Source organism: Grus americana, chromosome 2 (assembly GCF_028858705.1).
Source record: "Grus americana isolate bGruAme1 chromosome 2, bGruAme1.mat, whole genome shotgun sequence".
NCBI classification, from domain to species: domain Eukaryota; kingdom Metazoa; phylum Chordata; class Aves; order Gruiformes; family Gruidae; genus Grus; species Grus americana.
This window is the reverse complement of record NC_072853.1, coordinates 4,629,882-4,652,277: the sequence shown is the minus strand read 5'-3', so window position 1 is coordinate 4,652,277 and position 22,396 is coordinate 4,629,882. Positions and strand designations below refer to the sequence as shown.

General features: G+C 39.2%; 1 protein-coding gene across 7 annotated transcripts in view; it reads right to left on the bottom strand.

The window, feature by feature from the left end:
• The window catches only part of PTK2 (protein tyrosine kinase 2), a 224,137-nt gene that overhangs the window by 189,273 nt on the left and 12,468 nt on the right, over positions 1-22,396 (bottom strand). For 4 of the 7 annotated variants that reach the window (XM_054814477.1, XM_054814476.1, XM_054814479.1 and 1 more), the window contains exon 2: positions 17,488-17,546. The exons of the other annotated variants lie outside the window; for them this stretch is intronic. The gene's annotated coding sequence lies outside the window, so the exon portion shown is untranslated. The remainder of the gene's footprint in view (positions 1-17,487; positions 17,547-22,396) is intronic. 7 annotated transcript variants of the gene reach the window in all.

Below are 22,396 nucleotides of genomic sequence, written 5' to 3'. Positions count from 1 at the left end.
ATGAAATCTATTTTTAACAAGAATAGTGGTGTTTTCTTAGTCTAATAGCGATACTCTGAATGGAGAAAAATGTTGCTGCAGTTAGAGCTTGTTCTCAAAGCAAAGCGTAACATCCCTTTACAAGAAATGGACATTTCCACAAGCATATGGCTTAGGGCATTTGCAGCGAGAGCTACAGAGAGTCTGAAATCAGTTCTCCAGTAAGACATGACAGGTTTGGATCTTAACAACGTAAGAGATAACGGAACTGAGGACAGCATGCTCAGTGTGCTAGACAAACTCCCAATAATATACCACCACGGGCACAGGGAAGACTCCTTTAATGTAATCTTGTTGTTTCAGCAAGCCTTACACCTCTCACTAGGGACACAGATTACAGTGCTTCCAACTATTGTACTGTCTGGAGGCACAGCATGCTGCAAAGCGTAATTCTGGTGAGCTGGGTTTTTGGTTTTTTGAAGAAAAAGTCAAAACAGCTTTCTAAAACCTAGATCACAAAGGAATGTTGGCTCAAGGACCATCTAGATTGAATAAATTACTTGTGAAAGAACAGAGCAGACACAGGGCAATGAAAATTAGCAAGGAGATAACAGCAAATATTTTTTTTTATCATTACACAAGCATACATAATTATTTTTAAGCCAAAAAGACTCAGCGCCTACCTCAGAGCCTGAAATAGGAATCTAGGGGCACCAGAAATAAAGGCAACAAATCAAGAAAGGGCAAGAGAGTCATTATAGAGCTATATATTCTGCATTAATCTAAAGTGACATAATTAGTTTTTCTTGCTATGTTTCATGATAGTAGTATTTGTGTTAGGTCAGTTCCCTCCCCCCCCACACAAGGCAGATGCACCAGCAGAAACAGGGAAAAATCTTTTCCCTAGCTTTTCCTCTGTTTCTGTCCCCTTTTATACAGTTTTCTGGATGGAAAAGAAATGGAGGACGAATTAAGACAGCAAAAAAGATGACAAGTGAGGTGGGGAGGAACCACAGACAGAAAAAACAGGAAAAGAAAAAACACACACACACACACACACCAGGACAAAGAAACCAAGAGATGACTGACAAAAAACTAGATTACGAAGGAAAAAAGGGAGTAGTGGGGGAACAAGACTGCAGACAGAAGAATTTCAGTACGCAACAAGAGACAGGCTTTCTTCTCCTAATTGGTTCTGTCATGTAGCCGGAGAGAGACTTTCAAAAGACACTGTCGTTCGTGTAAAAGGAAAACCCCCAACACATCTGTTCTCTGCAAGAACATGATCAAACAAGAGACCCAGTTGGCCTGACAGAACACAACACGCATGCAACTTCCATATTCTGTTTGCTGTGACTTCCAAACACGGCCATTACTCATATCAGCAAAGTGAGCAAGTCAAATAGTTTGTTTCTAATACAGGAACACATGAAGTCTAGCATATATGATTAATGGATTCTCATCTCCACAAACCCACTGAAAAGCTTCAGCTTGGCTTCATTAAGATTCTATCAGTTCTGAATTGCAATTTAAGATAGTATTTTTTGCCTTAATCTGCTGCTCTATTTAATCAATTTAATGCACAGTAAAAACTTAATTTGACAAAATTGAACGCATTATTTCTCTCTGCCTCTGGCACGAAACAGATTAAGACCACCAGAAATACTTGCAGAAAGATTTAAGATTCATTACATCTTAGATGGCAGATAAACATTAGATATGTTATAAACTCTGTAGTCTGTAGACTCAATACTGTGTCTAAGAGCTGTGGGTTTGTTAGTTAACACTGCAATTACCTCCCCAGCAGCTAACCCAAGTTGCGCCTCCTACACAAGCCACGGCTGCGATTTTTCAAGTCAAAGCTTATAAAGTATTATTACATACAATACTGTCAAACTCCATAGACACTAGGGAGAAAGAACAAGGATAGCAAAGACAAGTCTCAATTATATACACTTTACATCTCCTGTGTAGGTTCCTGGCCAAAACCAGGTTGGATAAATGCATGTGATAGAACAGAATGAGTTCCAGGTCCAGGTCCCTGCTCTCTCAGATGAGATAACAAGCAGCTTACAACCCTACCCAAAATTTATCACGGTTCAGTTTAAACTGATTAGATTATCCACAGAATTGTCTTACACTATATTAGAAGCTATAAGTTAACACATGTTACAGGAGAGATGCCCTGCTGGCAGCCCCAGAGCTGGGGGGTAGCCAAATAATCGTGGGGCGAGACTGGAGCTGGTTCTCCAAGAAACAGCTCCTGTCATCCCAGCGCCAAGGCTACAGCGTGACAGCGCTATTTGTACGGTGAAGCGAACACTTCTGCCTTCAGGGCTGTCAAACTGATTTTCCTCACAAATAATTAACAGACCAATTTTAAGGGCAGCAGCAGGGAAAGGAATCCTGACAGGAGTGCTATTCAGAAAACACACTCATCACTTTCTTAGTTAAAAATCACTAAGTCCCTTAGTAACTCTGACTTACCTTTTATTGATAAGTATTTAAGTACTACAGAGTATTGCAGATCCATTTTAAATGGATTTTAAGTCTACCCTAATTTTGCATCTAGACATGACTTCCTAGAAAAAAATTCCAATACAAAATGCATCTACTATTAAAAAAAAAGTCTAAAGTTTACTGTTTCTGCTGATGTTAAGCAGCGCTGTTTCGCCTGGAAAGTACATAGTCAAATATTCCAGTAACAGCTTTTTCCGTTTATGCAAAGGGATCATATAGTATATACACTAGCACAATTACATCTTTCTTGAACTTGCTTTGTTGATATATAAAATGCAATGCTAACGGTGAATACATACACTGTTGATGTATAATGATTCCTTATCAGCAAGTTAGCTGTAACATGCATTAGCAGAAATGAAGAAAATTATGATGTAGTCCTTTAAGATTAAATCAAAAAGGACTGCAAAGATCCCAATTATATAAGCGTATTTGGTACAGCCCTACATAGGTTGGAGTCAGTGAACAAACATTTTCTGCATGAAGGTAAGAATTCAAGACCACAAAGAAATGTACAGAAGTAACGTCTGCTTTTGCCTCAGCAATGAGAACTGGAAGGCAGTAAACCATCAATCTTTTGTACCACAGCATAACCTGTAGGAAATTACAGCATCAAGAATAATAAAGCCTAAACCAAGAAAAAACAGTGTTAAATTTTTTAAATTCTTCACTGATTGTAGTTTATTCATTACCCCACATTCCACGTGCCTAAAAAAAACAATGCCAGCTCACCTCTTATTCCAAACAGGGATAACTTATTTGAGGACTATTCTCGAAAAAGCTTTTCCTTTACTGATCATCCATTGGGCATGGAAGAAGGAAAGACCAGCCAAAAAAACCCCCCAAAAAAACTATCCAGCTTTCTCTGCTCCTGATCCAACTTAGACAAAGTCAGATGCCACCGAATCCCACAGGAGCAAAAAAAAAAAAAAAAAAAAAGAGAAATAAACTTGGTCACAATGATTATGAAGAGCAGAACTGACAGTTGTTTCATGCACCTTCAACTTCAGCAAAATTAAGGTGGTGAACATTTTTTAATTACACTATGATCTAGTTTTCAAATTATCATGTACTGAAGTGTCAGGTACCCCTAGCACATTATGTTGTTTAGAACACATTATCTTCTACCTCCCATAATGGGCAGAATGCCTATGCAATGCTTACTAAAAAAATAAAATGAATCAAATATTGAAACAACATTGAGTTCATCAAGATCTCTTTTCCCCAGTCTTCTCTTTCTGAATTGCTGGTGAAGGCATCTAAAACTCACCCTCAAAAAATTATTCAAGTTCAAGCTTATAAATCAGAAAGAAAATGGCTTAAGGTCCAAATTAAAAACCTTACTCAAATTTCCAATAATTATTACAAAAAGACTCATTTTCAGTGCAAGTTGTTTCAAGATCTAAACAGGTTCAGAGTGGATGTGAACTTAAATTTGCTCAAAAACCTTAAAGTAATTCTGGCACAAAATCATCCAGCTACTGCACGAGGATGCCGGTATTTCAGGAACTTCTGAACAAATACATCATCTGCTGATATGCAGAAAAAGATCAAATTAAAGAACTGTAGTGTGTACTTATTCCAGTGTCAGCTCTGGTACAGTTAATATTTATTTTTTCATTCTGCAAATTAAGCATTTGTGACAGTACAAAGGAATTCCAGGCTGCATATGCTAACAACATGTCACAGAAGTGGAGTTGAAATAATTTCTACTTTGTGTTTGTCTGCTGCAGCCTCACATAAGAAGAAATGCCAAGTTCTTAGTAACAGGATACTGAAAGCTCAAAGAACGAAAAAATTATTTTCAGCCTAAACGACAGGGATGTTAACCCTGCTGCCACTTGAATGCAATTTATGTATGTCCCTTTATCTCCTCTTTCTCCCAATTCCAAAATCACAGAGCAGTGACAAAAGTCACGAGGCCAGAAGGAAACCTATGGAGCGTCCCTCTATTTCTATATAGAAGAGAAAAACCGCAGAAATCCTCTAGAAGAGTTTGGGGTAAACTGGGCAACTCTGTTCCTCCTGCCATCCCATTTAATCACATGAATTCCATACCATAATTGGATGGTTTTGTAAGTTTTCAAACTTATTTTTGCCTCCAGAGCTGTAAAGATCACTTCGTTTTTACAGTGCAAAGGAAAACTGAAAGCAATGCCAGAAAGTTTTCAAATTTAAAAAGATTAAGATGCAAACGAATGGCACAGCACAATGCTTAAGAGGATATCCAAGATCACAAGACTGCCTTACACACTTCCTACACAATTTTACCTTTTAAAAAATATTAAAATGCTTAAAAATCTTGTTTTGAAATACCAAATTTAAAAATCAATAAACTTTTCTGATTAATAAAGCATTATTTCCCATACACTCAATGTCATCACCGTGTTCAGAACACCCTTGAGCAAGGAGAAAGTACAACCACCATAAGCATGGCCCCTTCATCCCAATGCACTTGTACACTACCAAAGCTTTCATGAAACTCATCGTAGTGCTCTGGGTGGTTTGAAGTTCCAAGCGTACCAGTTCAGCGTGCACACGTCGTGTCCCCTAACGTCAGCAGCCTGAAATCAGCAGCTCTGTTCAGCTGTGTTTTGAAGCTCCTGCCTCTGTGCTGAATTTGGTAGGAACTAGCTTATGGCCAAAAAAGCGTGGGGGAGAAGATAAGAGAGGTGGTACACCGCACAAGTCCAATTATTTAGGAAAGCAAGGTAATGACAGATAATACTGTCATTAAGAACGTGACCACAGAGGGAGGAAGAGTATGTCGTCAGGGCTGGCAACTTGTAATGGTTTCATCCTGTCCAAGGGAGTTTCTGTGCAGGGAAGAAGGGCATCATCTGGTCCAAACTACCTCTTACAGACAACATACACAAATAGGCTTATCTCAGTGGTGTATGATTACAATATACTAGCTAAACCTCATTTAGGTCACCTCAGATAAAGCAATACCCAAAAAAGAAGTATTTTGGGTTTTTCCCACATAGATTTTTCCAATGGAGACATCTTCACATCTGTCTGTAGACATTAAACAATGTCGACACGATTAGCAATTACATACAGCTCTAAAATTAAGAGTCTACAAATTAAACACTGTTCCAGAAATCAGGAAGTGCAGTTTTGAGGCTGGGCAGACAGCAGTGACTTGCCAAGACTCACTCTGAGGCCTCTTTCCAAAGCATTCATATGAATGCGAGAACACCTAAGTTTTACCTTTCTGACCTGTCCTACATCCAGAACATCTATTTCTGAAAAGTTTGAAGAAAAATACTATCTTGTTTGCCTTTTTAAGAAGTTAACACTAAGAGAATATAGAGTTCCAACTCCTCCATCTCTTCCCAAAAGTACAAACATACCAAGCTAGACCAAGAAACTAGGGACTTGATCTCTATTTAGGATTCCAAGATTTAGTCTCCGCAGGACTTAACTTCCCATGGTCTCCTCAGCCTCCATCCCAAATCCTACAACTAAAACCATTTACAATGCAAATGTGTTGCCTCTGCAGTCCGGGTGAGCAAATACAGTGGGTTTGCCACAAAATGGTTTCCACAACTTGCACTCCCTTCCATGCAGATCATTAATGGACACCTTGTCTCCTTATAAACTGCTGGTTGAAGGAGCCAGCCTACCACATCTGATGTTCTAAGGCCAACATGGTTCTACCTCCTGACATCAGCTTTTTCAATGGCATCTCAAAGACAGATGAACAAACAAGGAACCCCCACTCCACCTGCTGAAGAGTTGAGAGACAGTCTCACTGTGTTACATTAACTTTTACCAGCTCATCATCAGAGGCAAGACTTCCAGGCAGTAAGCAGCTCTTCAACTGCTGAACTCAACAGCTGCTCCTCTATGAAACAGAGCTCCGGGTGGCCTTTTAAATTTTACATTATGACCAAGACTACAGACCTGATGGACCTCCACCTCAATATCCTTTAAAAATAGGTACATTATTCAAATGAAAGGCAATCAATTTTAACATTAAGAACCAAACATGCACCCAAATGCTTTTAAGTAGCATAAAATATTAAAAATAACTCATATGGCCTCATACAACAACCACAAAAATTTATTTTGAGAGACAAAATCCTCTCATTCAAGAAAACCATGACAGATGATGAAATTTATTTAACTCACATGTATAAGTTGTGAGAATAAGCTGGCAGAAACCTATGTTGGGAACACTAATGGACTGGATTACAGCCCTGATTACTGGCTAAATACTGATGTTTGTGACTTGAAGCTCCAGAAAATTGAGTCTCACTTCTGGGTTTTTGGGAAACTGAATGCCATGAGATGGACAGTGTGAAAGGTAAGACAGTGTGGAATTTCCAAATATTTTACATGCAAATAACATTACTTTCACATTAGAAAACTTGTTAGCACTAGCTTATTTCCTATTTTGTTCTATCCTTGTTTTCCTTTCATATTTATAAGCATTTCAAAGAGTAACTTGCAGAGCAAAACTATCTAGTCTCAAGTTCCTGAAATTGGTTAGATATGTGAACTGCATGTGTAAAACATACAGTAATTAGCAATTCAGATGCCTTGCTTTCAGAACCACTGGGTGTTAAAGTAAGGGGTTGGAGATCAATTAACCACAACTCAAAAGTGCCTTGAAGCTTAAAAACCAGCAATGCACAAATCAATATTTAATTTGCAGCGTAGGAGTTAAAAATGTAACAGAAGTTATCTACAAAGTGTATATATTATAAACCAAAGTGAAATAAATACCAACATGCACTACCAATGACCTCAGCAATTATACACTATGAATATTTCAATGTAATTTTTTTTACTATCTCCTGCTTTTAACAGATTTGGGAACAATCGCCCTATTTAAGCTATAAATAGCACGTACGCGCCATTATTTGCATAATCCAAAAATCCAAACCCGAATTTATTCTGTATATTTCTCTTTCTATCACAGGGAATAAAGTAGGCTTGGAGAAGTTTCCTTATCCTTGTGCTGCTCACATCCCTGACTGCTTCCCTCCTTCAAATCTCTGCATTCTTCAGAAATTTGAGATATGGCAGACAAATGAAGACACATCCTTGCTTCAAAAAACACATTTTGGGCAACTTGAATGATACGAGAGAACAGTAAAAATAAGAAAATGCAAAGTTACCAGGATTTCCTGAACAGACTGCGTATGACCTCAATTAGTCATCAGACCAGCTATACAGAAAATACGGATGCTGCAGATATGAAAACTAATATTAAACTGAAATGTGCCAATTTGCAGAAATTCTGCACCACTGCCACTTCAGAGGACTGAGAAAAATAATAGTTCACCCATCCCCAAAAGCAAAGAGTCTTTTGTTCAATTTATCTTCTATAATTAACTATAACTTCTACGAGAGCAAAAATTCTAGACCTGAGGCCAAGTTTTGGGCCTTTCCTACAAACTGTTTTTCAAATGTTCACAGGTTCGCACTAATTTCTCTTGAAAAATTGTTTTGAAGAAAGGAGGGGAAAAAAGTTCATGCTAAAATAACAAATTTAAAGTAAACTCCACCCAACTCACCTGAATAACATAGAAATTATCTTTTCCTGACAAAAGTATTTTACAGTTCAGAAACACATTTAGGGATTAAGTATTTTCTTTAAAAATACGAACCAGGTGAGGAACTTGAATGCAGAAGGGATTAATCTTGTATTTAAAAACAGATGAGCCTTCTGATTGATCGCAACCCTCCCTTCCCCACCTTAGCACTTCCACACTTTGCTCACTAAATTAGGAGATGCACAACTTGCATTAGAAAAGCACTAGATGCTAAAAGAATCTTTAACTCTGCATTTGTGCATTTCAGCTAATTTTTAAATCTATGATGCTTCCCCGAATATAGCCATCACAAGTTTTCTTTGTATGATGATACCTTCAAGTGGAAGTTTTAGTCAGAAAACCTAAACCAGCATCTTCTGACCCGCATTCGTTATACTGCTTGTATGTAGTTACTGCAGCAATGATAGCAGCATTCTATGCAGATTTTTCTGCTGTCATCACTATGGATACAGAGACCATCAGTGTATTAAGCAATGTAACTTACTGTTTTCCTTATGTCATTCTTTCTCCTTTCCAGGGGGAGAGCTGCATTTATGTCATGTCTCCAAAGCCAAGTGTTTGTTACCAAAAAATTAGTAACAAAAATATTAACTCCTTGAATTAGTATCAGGATTCAGTAATTTTTGTGTCACTGGAATTCCAGATTTAGTATAGAGCTCTAACTCTTACCCTGTTCCTTCAAGAAGTAGAAGAGTAACTGGTCAAAGTCTCACAGGATATATGCATGCTCACACCCCAAAGCAAGTCTTCCTTGGCTTGGCTTCTCTTTGAACCTTATGAACGGGAAATCTCTGAACTGAAGCCCAGATTTCACCACCACCACCAGATGTCCTATTCTTTATTGACTACTTACATCTACACAAGATATCCTGGAGAAAGTGGGCCTCTTAAAATAAATAAATAGAGCCATCCAAAAAAGCCTCCCCCCAAAAAAGATGCAGAGGTCACTGTTTAACAACCACCTTCATTTAGGGTCACATATATTTAGGATTTAGCACAGAGCTAAAAGCACAAGGCTCAGGTTGGATAAAAAGATTCCTGAGCACAGTATATATTTGTGAGGTATCAAAGAAGGATTAATACATAGCCCCTAACAGCATGCAAAAAGGAGGTGCAAGTTAACATCTCATTTGCTTGTTTTTCAAAACCAAAAATTATTATGCAAAGGCTTCTAAGGTAAGTTATCCACCATAATAAGAGTCAAACTCAGATTTATATGTAATTTGTAAGAGTCAGCATACATTAGAGGAGTACAACCTGAATTGTTCTGCTTAAATAACTAGGATACAATATGATTTAGACTCCCAGGAATATTACTACCAGCAAAACAAGATGAAAAGACTTTTGGAAACAGGAGAAAGTTAAAATACATTGAGCATTATACTATTAGAAAAAGTCTAGCATTCCTTTTGGACATTGCTCTTGCAGAGATCATTCAGAATAAAGGAACAGGCTGAAAGGAAGAACTCCATGATTACAGCTGCCCCAATTCCTTTGGACCTTAACACCCACTATGATTCTGCCAAGCTTTCATCGTCCTATCCTGAAACTTAAACTGAGCAGACTGATCCTGAAAGAGGGAAATGACAACACAACCACCTGCTTACAATACATACAAAAATAACCTGGAATGCCAAACCTGGAGTCCTGTTGACAACCATAACTTTTTAAGTGCCCTTTTCCCTTCCACATTCTAAATACTATTTTACTAAAATAAGAAATTACTTTTTTTTTTAAATGGGAATCTTGGTTAGCAATTTAAAGACTGCACCTTCCACTGTACAGCTGGGAGTGGACTGTGTTACAATATACCTTCCACACATTGTTAAAGGGTAGTTATTTCAGTGGTACCTGGAACAGCTATTAATAACTTCTGCTAGGCAATCAAGGTACAGAACATTATACAGATTCAAAGAATGCTTTGGGTTGGAAGGGACCTTAAAGATCATGCAGTTCCAACCCCCCTGCCATGGGCAGGGCCACCCTCCACTATACCAGGTTGCTCAAAGCCCCATCCATTTAATGCATTCATTTATGGGTGCAGTTATACACTCTTATTGCCTTCTCATGTCTTCCTCATCCTCCTTTAATAAGGAAACACTGCCCAAGCTGCATTTGTCCAGAATCTTGTCCAGGGAATTCAAGTTGCCTGCTTTACTTCTTGCCACAGAAAATAAAGTACTGATTCATAGCTACCAGTAAGAAATAAACAGAAGAAATTACATCACTTCTGATAGTCATCTACTCTATACCCAAGATAGCAGTATGTGTGGACAGTACACAATATAATAAAAAATAAACCACTATTTCTGCCAATTCCTGCTACTGTAAATGCATTTAATGAAATTCAAGCACATGAAAACACAGCATTATTTCCAAAGCTTAATAGTTTCAAGAGAAAATTAGCATCTAAAGAATTATGATATATTAGGAAGACTTGTGCAACTCAAGGTCCCAAAGAAATAAAAGAATACACAAACCAAATTATCTGGTAGCATCTAGACATAAAGGGGAGTTAGGCTGATTTGAAAGGACTTATACTGGCTGTTCACATGTAACTGGTAATGTGTTTTATAAATACATGAGAAGGAAAGACATCACATCAGAGCCTTCTAATACTGTATCACGTGATTTTCCACCAGCTTTACAACTAGGTAAGAATAACAAACCTTGCACATATAAAATGAAATTACTAGCAAGACAGTAATACCACAGAAAATCTGAAGGTTTTAGTGAATCAAAAGGGAACAAAAACTATTAAGACTACTGAGAGAAGGGGAAAAATAAATAAAAAACTAATATTATATTGGGATTTGTGAACAACATAAGGGAGACAAGTAATCTTCTCCCTTTATACAATGCTGATAAGGGTTAAGCTAGAGTATCAGGTCCTGTTTTGAGCACAGCACAATATTTATAAGGCCTAAATTTCCTGAGTGAAATTCCCAGCATCTCAGGCACTGCTAATTAAAACACATTTCAGGAAGTGCACTCGAGACTGCTTCTCTTCAGAGGAAGTTCTCCGTGAACGTCTGCCAGGAAATAACCCAGAGCTTTCCCTTACTACAACACACACAAACCAACCTTGGCAACCCCTGGGTTGTCACTCGCTGGTCCTGCTGCCTATCAAGCTGGTCAATATTTTTTCCACAGTATTTTATGACTTGTCAGTACATTTGTATCCACCAATGTTCCTTTTCTTATATGGACACTCATTACAACCTGGTCTACAACTACAAATCAAGATGCTACACCAATATCAAACACTATCATAAAGGATAACAGGAAGCTTGGCGAGCCTAACTCAGTTTACAGGTAAAAATTGAACTTTTCAAGCCTTGAACAGATTATGGTCCAGTTTGAATTTTGGTCTTTTTGATGCTCTCAGAAAATTCTCTTAAGTTTTCTTTTTATGAGCAGGAAGGTAACACACTTTTCAAGGTGCAAGGCTGATGTAGAGTTGATCCACTAAGTGTCTGAAATCTGGACGTACTGACAAGTCTACGACCTAGCAGTGAGTACCACATTATCATTGATTATTCTGTATAAGAATGGTCTTGGTGAATGATTCAGAATATCCTGCTGCTTTTAAAAACTTTCAAAAGCTGTGTTAAACAGTCTTGTGCGTTTTCTGCAGCAAGTAACAGGCAGTACACATCTTCACCCATTAACCAAAATAGAGGATCAAAGGACAATTATACATTACCAGTGAGCAAGTGAAGTGTCCTCACAGAAACAGAGCTACAGCAAACGTTACTGCAAATATAGCCCTGCATTCCCAAAAGCTTTAAGTCTATTTTTAGAGAAGTGATAAATACATTGGTGGGATGGAATAGAATAGCCGTAATAAAACATAGTTTTGCTTTTTAGACCAATAAAATGGGTTGCATCCACCTTCATTATGACTACAAACAAGAGCCTATCACCATAATAGCTAACACACACATGTATAGGCATGCTTGAGTTCAGGTACAAGAACTACTCTTACTGACTTGAACATGTCAACATGGTTGCACAAATTTGAACAAGTATGTGTTTGCAGGGCTGGGATGAAGAGAAAAAATTAGTTGCCCCAAGACAAGAAGAATGTATTCTGTGAAAAGGTCTCAATGCTTCCACGCTGAAACTGCTGCAAAGTACAGGCTAATGCCCTGATGTATGGGAAAAAGCTTCATGGATATTTAACCAATCATTCAGAAATCTGCAATTTAAACAGTCACAAAGGTAGCAGCAGCAGCATTACATGGCTACTCCTGGCATCATCAGAACATACTACTACAGATAGCAGTCGTATTACAAAGGAGAACTATTTACACAGTCAAACTTAATTTTCTGCTTTATGTTTCCCCATTCGCATTTACCAGAAGGGCTAGCAACCGACCTGTTGGGTATACAGAAGACCTTTGGCACCTCCAGAGGGAAGACTAACATTCTACCTCAGTAGCATTCTGAAATAATCCACACAGGCTGAGGTTTTATTAAACTCCACTGAGGGATGAGATAACTAAGGAGAACATCACAAGCACTGAAATTTATTTTCCCCAGCCCACTTAGTTCTAAGTAAAAGACAACAGTTGCTCTGGGGACAGGCTGAGGAACAACAACTACGCTGAGCAAAGGCCAGTACAGAGTTCAGGAAGGCATTAAGCATCACATGGCAGGGTTTGTGTTTGTTGAATTCAAGTTCATTGCTTTTAAAACTCTGGTGATGTCTGTCAATACAGATAAGAGCACTGAGCCTTTCACAGCAAGAACCCAGCCAGAGAGAAAAGCATGTTCTGTACTGAACTGCTGGTGAACTCACACACACTTGTGAACCCAGCCTGCTCGGAAGAAGTTGAACTTTACCATAACCTTGGTAGAAAAGCAAAATCTTTCTCCAATGCCCCAAAAGTCCAGAATAATAAACCAGATAGCAAGCCCAGCAAAATTCCACTTTCAGAAGCCAGGAGGAGCTATAAGCACATAGGTGCTATTGGCAAGAAACAATATACATTAATTATCTTGACACTTGATAGCAGAGTGGTTATTCTTTAGAGTTTTAACTGCAAACTGAAATATTTTAGAACAGATTTTGTATCAAGGAGGGAAAAGCCCTGAATGTATTAAAACAAGATTACAAGCATAACATCCAAAATAGAAAATAAGAATCTTTAAAGATTGAATTACGGAAGTATTTCTTACTGTGAAAGATTAAAAAGGGAACACTAATTTATTGATCTGCCATATTTTTTTTAAATGAGTGCTATGCTGGATACAAACAAGGTCACTTACCAAATACTAGTTTAATTTCAACTGAAATAAAACCATAAAGTTCAAGAGCATGGGAAGTCACTTGCAGTAAGGATACAGTCAGGGGAACACCTTTCGGAAGCTGCTTGTTAGGTGGAAGAGCTAGCACCAACTATTGCCAATGGCTGTCCAACATCTCTGAAAACACATACACACACTAAATACCTGTACTATTACATGTACTTTTTACCTACAGAGCCCCTGCACCAATTCAGCACATAAAGATTTGCCAGAGGAATTCTGCCTAAATCAGAATTATAAAGCTAAACAGAATTGCTGCTCATAATCCCTTCCTATTGATATGTGTATTCCGCATTTGCTAATAAATAATCAGAGTAAATAACTAGCATCAGGAAGAAGAGAAAGAATACTTTGAGCTGAAGCAATTAAGTGTCATCTATGCATTCACGGTTGCTGGATGATGTTAGCGGAGTCATTTAGTCAAGTTTTCTGCAATCACCATGCTTTTCTCTTTCATGGACACATGCCTTGATAGCTGGGGGGTTAATACAGAACTGCCAAGTACTTTCAGGTGCTGTTCAAATCAGTGAGAGATTTGCTTTGAGTGCAAATTTCAAGTGTTACAACAAAAAAATGGCATGTCTCAGCAGGGACCTAAAACTGAAACCTTTGATCCTAAATTCTGTGACTCCATCCAATGCAGATACTAATAATACCAGAAAATGAATGGGTGAAGCCAGCACTACTATGGCAAACTTAACAGAAAAAATCCATCCTGCAAGAAAAGGGCTGGAAGAGTGCAGTGAATAGACAAGTATATTTTTGGTACCAAACAAGGTATGTGATCATGTAATTAAGACTATCATGATACACATAAGAGCTTAAATTTTTGCAATATGAATAAGACTTACAATAACAGTTTATATAGCAGCTGGGTAAACAAGAAATTCAGTACATTTTTGTCATTTCCACAGGAACTGTCATTCCAGTATTTGCATATATAATACCAATTTCAAAGAGTAGCACTAATCTCCTCCTCCTACCAAATCTACAGCCAGAAAAAATATGCACACTTCTATGTAAACCTGACAAGTCAGAAGTATTTGCAATTTACATTTAAGATCTTTCTTCTTACTTGCTGTTATATTTCACAGCCTTGTTATTCACGAGGTTTTCTATAAAGTCTTATCTATAAAGTCTTATCTGGGAAGGTACTGCAAGATATTTACCTAACAAACTAACAAATACTTAGTTGTCATGGTTTTACCAGGATATGACTCACTTCAGCCTTTTACAAACCATGTATTCGAAAGAACAAATGGCTTCAGTTCACAAAACATACAAGTGTGCTTTTTTGCCTATGACATCATGACAGTCATAGCTGTTCCTTTTAAAAAGTCAAATAAAATTAAAGGAAGCATAAAAAACCCTGAAATCATAGGTCTGGATTTGCAGGCCTTTATGTATGATAAACTGAAGAGGGGGGCCTGCTTTGCCCCCTGCCCTTGTTTTCTGGGTTTGTTACACTACTAGTTTGCCATGCTCAAAAAATATTTTTAAAATGTCTGGGTTTCCATCTGAATCATAATTCAGATTTAACATGATATACAAGGCAACAAATTTTAGTCTTAATTGATAAAAATATCAATACTGGTGCTTTTTGTTCGAACTGAAGTACCTTGGGATTTTTCCAGTTTAGGTGACAAAACTGTGGTTTATTTTTTAAACCACTCAACTTATTCATTGGAGTAGTGAAAGTAGATGGAATTCCTTGGGAAAAAACCTAATTGCATAATACAAACATCATCCCATACCAAAAAAGGGAAGGGAGAAAATAGAAAGAAGCAATTAGTCACCATAAACTTGAAAACTGAAATTTAAGAAAGGCTGATTTAACATCCAGACCACTCATGAAGTAAGAGGTTAAGTAAAAAAAGCTACTGAAGAATAAAGACATCTACCCCAAATTTAGATAGTCAGGAGATGCTAAGTGACCCTCTGCTGTTTCCTGAAGGTGAAAATACAGAGAGATCCTGGAGAGGCAATACCCTGAAGCAGAACTGCAAGATAACAGTCTGAAATCCCATCAGGGGCCTAGTCCACATGAAGCACTAGCAGCCACATCTCCTTTGTTCTCAAGTTCATTGCAGCCCAGGCAAGGAGAACATTAACATAATCTAAAACAGGTGGTAGAGAAGTTTTAAATAAGACTCTCTGCATTAGCAAGTTAGATGCAAAAGTGCTCTTGAAAAGTGGCAGGCAATGAATTTTGTTACCTGCCAAAGCCTAAAAAAAAATAGAAAAAAGTAATAATGGCTCCCAAACCACCAACCACAGAGAAGGGTGTAGAAAGACAAAAAAGCCAAAACAAAACCCACCAAAACAGGAAGAAAAAAGGATCCAACAAGTTACTCTAGCCACACTCAACTGTAAAAATATTCCAAACATCCATATATGTCAGCAGCAATAAAAGCAGAAGTCAGAAATACCAAGTATACTGAGGAATAAAACTGAAGTTTGCAAATATAACCATTCATGGTGGGGGGGTCACAAGGAAACAAAAAAATAAAGGAGACCAGAAAGATTCCTGTAATACAAAGAATACTGTGGTTACACAACTTCTGTATTCCTGCCTAGAGCAAAACTACTTAAGATTAGGCCAAGTACCCCTACAGTGAAGATTTTGCTTAAGACACATTTTTGTGTACTACAGAAAAGCAGAAGGTGAAAATAGATCTTATTTCCCTCCAAAGTCAGCACATTGGTCTGGTCAGACAATTTCATAGAATGGTTTGGGTTGGAAGGGACCTCAAAGATCACCTAGTTCCAACCCCCCTGCCATGGGCAGGGACACCCTCCACTAGAGCACGTTGCCCAAAGCCCCATCCAACCTGGCCTTGAACACTTCCAGGGAGGGGGCATCCACAGTCTCTCTGGGCAACCTTTCCAGTGCCTCACCACCCTCACAGTCAAGAATTTCTTCCTAATATCTAATCTAAATCGACCCTTCTTCAGTTTAAAACCATTACCCCTCGTCCTATCATTACATACCCTTGTAAACAGTCCCTCTCCAGCTTTCCTGTAGGCCTCCTTTAGATACTGGAAGGCTACTATAAGGTCTCCCCGGAGCCTTCTCTTCTCCAGGCTGAACAACCCCAACTCTCTCAGCCTGTCTTCATAGGAGAGGTGCTCCAGCTCTTTGATCATCTTTGTGGCCTCCTCTGGACTCTCTCCAACAGCTCCATGTCCTCCTCATGTTGGGGACCCCAGAGCTGAACACAGTACTGCGGGGGGGGGGGGGGGTGTCTCACGAGAGCAGAAGGGTAGAATGCTCTCCCTCAACCTGCTGGTCACGCTGGTTTTGACGCAGCCCAGGACACAGTTGGCTTTCTGGGCTGCAAGCACACATTGCTGGGTTACTGAGCTTCTCATCAGCCAGCACCCCCAAGTCCTTCTCCTCAGGGCTGCTCTCAACCCATTCTCCACCCAGCCTGTTGTTGTGCTTGGGATTGCCCCAACCCACATGCAGGACTTTGCACTTGGCCTTGTTGAACTTCATGCGGTTTGCACGGGCCCACCTCTCCAGCCTGTCAAGGTCCCTCTGGATGGCATCCCTTCCCCCCAGTGCATCAATTGCACTACACAGCTTAGTGTGATGCACTCAATCCCACTGTCCTCACCGCTGACAAAGATGTTAAACAGCGCTGATCCCAATACCAACCCCTGAGGAACACCACTCATCACTGGTCTCCACTTGGACATCAAGTTGTTGACCACAACTCTTTGAGCATGACCATCCAGCCAATTCCTTATCCACCAAGTGGTCAATCCATCAAATCCATGTCTCTCCAATTTCCGGCTAAGTAGTTTCGGTAGAAAAGAAAACACCTTACAAATTCCTCCCATGCACGATAAATTACTTGCTGCATAGGCCTACACACCTCTGTACCCCTCAGGCTGAGTGGAAGGGCCATAAATGAGATGTCAGAGAAAAGCCAATTCTAGGAGTCTCAGGAAAAAAGACAAACCAAGAAATTCTATTATCCACTGTTTAAAAAATTGGATTTTCAACAATAATTACAAGGAAAGAAAAAAACCCCTCAACTTCAACTATTTTATCCAGAATAAAACCCTGTGCAGAAGTGAAGTTGTTAGCTGTTCCACATACCTCAAGTAGATTTTCCAGCTCTCAGCAGCAGGTACTCAATACAGGATGAAACATGAAATCTGAAATAAGCATTTAGAATTGATTAGGATATTTTCTTGACCTAACATCAAAGTAGTCAAATATCCAACAAACCTAAAAGTAACTGATATTATGAAGACAAGATAACCTCCCAAAAGAACAAGCGGCATTACATACCCTACTTTACAAGTGCTGATTATTTAGCTGGAAGTCCTTAGGGGGAAAAAAAAAAATACCAAAAAAACCAAAACACAAAGGAAGTTTGTAGAAGCCAGGGGCTTACATTTGAACTCAAAATAGATACTTTACAAAGCAAGTTGCCAGAAATCCTGTAGGTCCCATGAAATTAAACTAAAAGATTTCACAAGTTGTATAGCTTTAGTATTTTGAAAGAGGAGAAAGGTTAAAGGAAGATTCTGAAGTCAATCTTTCATATAGCTAACATACATTTAATGGAAACAACTCAGTGAGTAATGAAAACCCTGGTAAGTGATTCAAAACGTTAGCAGCATCCAGATCTAGAATTAGAAAGAGTGCTTCCCTGGGGAAGAAGGAAAAAAAGCATGCTGGAGGAACTAGTGAAAAGCATTTATTTCCTCAGGGTATGTGCATCATAGGACAGCCAAGCCAGTTTTTAGCTGAAGTAACAAGTAACAAATACATACAGATATAGATCAAAGCACACACGTAACACACTGTCCAGAAAGAGCTGTGGTTTTTTTCCTTAAAGGAAATGATCAAACTGAAAGAACTCCAGAGTCAGTTTTGCTATTTCACCTCTCAAACAAATACATACTACAGGGACAAAGGCAGTACCAGTAGAAAGCCTAAGCTTACATATTGAGCACTTAGAAATCAATTTAAGAACTGTTTCCAAATCTTAGCTACTTAAGCTTTTCCCAAACAAAGGCCACCAAAGGATTTCCACAAGAGAAGAGAATATGAGATAAAGTAACAGAAAAAAGTTTAAATCTCTGCACAGTTTCTTTTTTTTTTTATAAAAACCAGAACACTCAAATCCTATTTTAAGTGTTCATCTAAGCTATAATAATGTGAAAAAAGAAAACCAAAATACTTAAATTTATCACAGAATCATTTAGGTTGGAAAAGACCTTTAAGATCATCAAGTCCAACCATTAACCTAACACTGCCAAGTCCACCACTAAACCATGTCCCTTAGCACCACAACTACACGTCTTTTAAACACCTCCAGGGATGGTGACTTAACCACTTCCCTGGGCAGCCTGTTCCAACGCTTGTCAACCCTTCTGGTGAAGAAATTTCTCCTAAGGCCATTTCGTCTTGTCCTAACACTTGTTACTTGGGAGAAGAGACCAACCCCCACCTGGATACAGCCTCCCTTCAGGTAGTTGTAGAGAGCGATCAGGTCTCCCCTTCAGCCTCCCTTACTCCAGGATAAGGAAGTTCCCCAGTTCCCTCAGCTGCTCCTCATCAGACTTGTGCTCTAGACCCTTCACCAGCTTCGTTGCCCTTCTCTGGACACACTCCAGCACCTCAATGTCTTTCTTGTAGTGAGGGGCCCAAAACTGAACACAGCACTCGAGGTGTGGTCTCAGCAGTGCCAACTACAGAGGGACGATCACTGCCCTGGTCCTGCTGGCCACACTATTTCTGACACAAGCCAGGATGCTGCTGGCCACCTTGGCCACCTGGGCACACTGCTGGCTCATATTCAGCAGTCTGTTAACCAACCCACCCAGGTCCTTTTCCACCAGGCAGCTTTCCAGCCACTCTTCCCCAAGCCTGTAGAGTTGCCTGGGGTTGTTGTGACCCAAGTGCAGGACCTGACACTGAGCCTTGTTGAATCTCATACAGTTGGTCTAGGCCCATCGATCCAGCCTGTCCAGATCCCTCTGTAGAGCCTTCCTACCCTCAAGCAGATCAACACTCCCACCCAACTTGGTGTCACTGGATCCCCTTGTCCAGATCCCAGAATCACCGAACAGCTTGGGTTGGAAGGGACCTCAAAGATCACCTAGTTCCAACCCCCCCTGCCATGGGCAGGGACACCCTCCACTAGACCAGATTGCCCAAAGACCCATCCAACCTGGCCTTGAACACTTCCAGGGACGGGAAGCTGGAAGTGTTCTCTGGGCAACCTGTTCCAGTGTCTCACCACCCTCACAGTCAAGAATTTCTTCCTTATAGCTAATCTAAACCTACTCTCAGTTTAAAACCATTACCCCTTGTCCTATCACTACATGCCTTTGTAAACAGTCCCTCTCCAGCTTTCTTGATAAAGATATTAAACAGAATTCAACAGAATTTCTACACAAAAGCCACAGAAATGAGCCACAGACACTCACCTGAAACATATCCATAGCATCAGGAAAAATATCACCAAGAACTCAAACTGCTTTGATGGTGGCATGTAAGAGGAATGGCACTGCCTCAAAATACTAATTTTAAGTAAAAATTATAACTAAGGTAACACAGAATCTGTTAAGTCATCCAGCTGTCCCATTATCTCTACCAGATTGAGTGCAAAACGACAGCTTTCCCCAAAATGTCTGCTCTGAATATTTTTAGGGAATTAGTCATGATTTGGGACACACTGTGAAACACCAGTGATTAACACAATGGGAATGACATCATGACAAGTCCTTTACGAAAAGGGAAATTGCTCATGAGACTTTCTCAGATACAGAAACCTGTGTAGTTATTGATTTAATTAAAGATCTTTTCTGATATGGCAAAAGCTATTTTTAATTTCCAAGGCCAATAGTAATGACCTTTCCCCACTCTGGGAAGTTACGTCAATAGCACCCTTAAAGCATTTGTTAAAGTAATTCTGTGTGTAATACCATGGGACTTATTCACATGCAACATCAAAAATGCACCAAACAGAAATACTAGAAAAATATTTTAATTGCTTAGGCATCAATAATGCAAAGAAAGCAAAAACTTACAAGCATGTTAAATTTTCCACACAAGTTATCCCACTGATTTTCAATAGAACTACCCACGTGTGTAAAATTCAGCATACGAACGCATGCTACTGTGATTTGAAGTTGGACTGCAACTCTAGAGCACAAAGGGCCTCTCTTTTGCTACTAAGAGAGTAATGCAGAGACGATCCAAACACAGGATCATTTCATCTCCCTTACACTGACAGCTGTTTCCAGCCATACCTTCCCAAGACTTGTTTTCACAGGTTACTTACTGCTTTACTTCACTCATCAATTACTTTTGAAGCAAGCGGTGACAAGAACTCTCCTATGCTCAACTCAATTTTGACTAGTTGTAACACTTCTTAAAACATCAATTAGTCTCATTTTAATTGGGATAAATGCCGAAAGGTTCAAAATGGTCAAAAGGAGAACAAACAAAAAGTGGTTTGGGTTAAGCAAAATATTGTGCTTTTATTTCAATTTTTTGCAAAAAAAATAAATAAAATGTTACCAAATGGTTTCTTTGAGGTAAAAAACCCAAATACATCGGGGGCAGGAATTTTTTTCTAGCTTTTGAAATTTCTCTACAAGGGAAAGGTTGTCAGTAAACTGACAATATTTAAAATGTTAAGTTTAACACATTTTTTGTAGTGAAAAATTATTCCTTTTTAGACTTTTTCCAACTGGCGGCTCTAAGTCATCCACTTGGTCCAGTTTTAGTTGTTTATTTTTTTTACTCAGCTTTATCCATCACTGTTTTAACATTGTTTTCCTCTTAAAAATCATGCATAATCTTGTCTTTTAATGAAAAGATACAGCATCTTACTTGTAGATCTAAACCTCCATATACACTGCCTGAAATTTTAAGTTTCCTTTTCCAGTATCATTCCATTCCCTCTCCAGTTTGACTTCTTCACCAACCATACCACTGAAGACATAAGCCAATGACTAGTATCCAAGAATAAAAATCTTAAAATATCTTCTAGGTGTGGAGCTCATTCCTCAGCTTCCTTATTTTTTCAGCTACCTTTAAAGCTCTTTGATCATGTTCAAGGAAGTTTGTCCTCTTTGCTCTTTTCTCATCACTCCATTAATTTAGTCTTCACAAATTCCCTTCCTTCTAACCCTCTTCTAAATCCTCCACTCCATTTCAATACAGCAGTTCATCATCTCAAGCCTTACAAAGCTAAACACGGACCACCAAAGATCAACATTACTTGTTTTGCTTCCCTCTCCTTCTACCTCTGATCTGCAGCAGCAAAGCGAATAAACAGTTTGGTGCGATGCAGTATTTTTATCCTTATAGAGCATTTAACATGATCAGATCTGATCTCTAATGTCCCTTTGACACTACAGTAAGTCACAGGAAAACTCCACAAAAAAATCACGGTAGACAGGAAAGACGTCAAGAGCTCTGTCAGTGCAGGATGTCCTGGTTTCTGTTGGGATAGAGTTAATTTTTTTCATAGCAGTTAGTATGGGGCTATGCTTTGGATCTGTGCTGGAAAAAAGTATATATTTGATAATATAGTGATGGTTTTGTTGTTGTTAAGCAGTGCTTACACAGAGTCAAGGCCTTTTCTGCTCCTCACCCCACCCCACCAGCAGGAGGGCTGGGGGTGCACAAGAAGTTGGGAGGGGACACAGCCAGGACAGCTGATCCCAACTGACCAAAGGGATATTCCATACCATATGACGTCATGCTCAGCTTATAAGGGGCTTGGGAAAGAGGAAGAACAGGGGGATGGCAGCATTCAGAGTGATGGTGTTTGTCTTCCCAAGTGACTGTTACGTTTAGAGCCCTGCTTTCCTGGAGATGGCTGAACACCCGCCTGCCGATGGGAAGTGGGAAATGAATTCCTTGCCTCGCTTTGCTTGCACACGTGGCTTTTGCTTTATCTATTGAACTGTCTTTATCTCAACCCACGAGTTTTCTCACTTTCACTCCTCTGATTCTCTCTCCTCCATCCCGCCAGGGG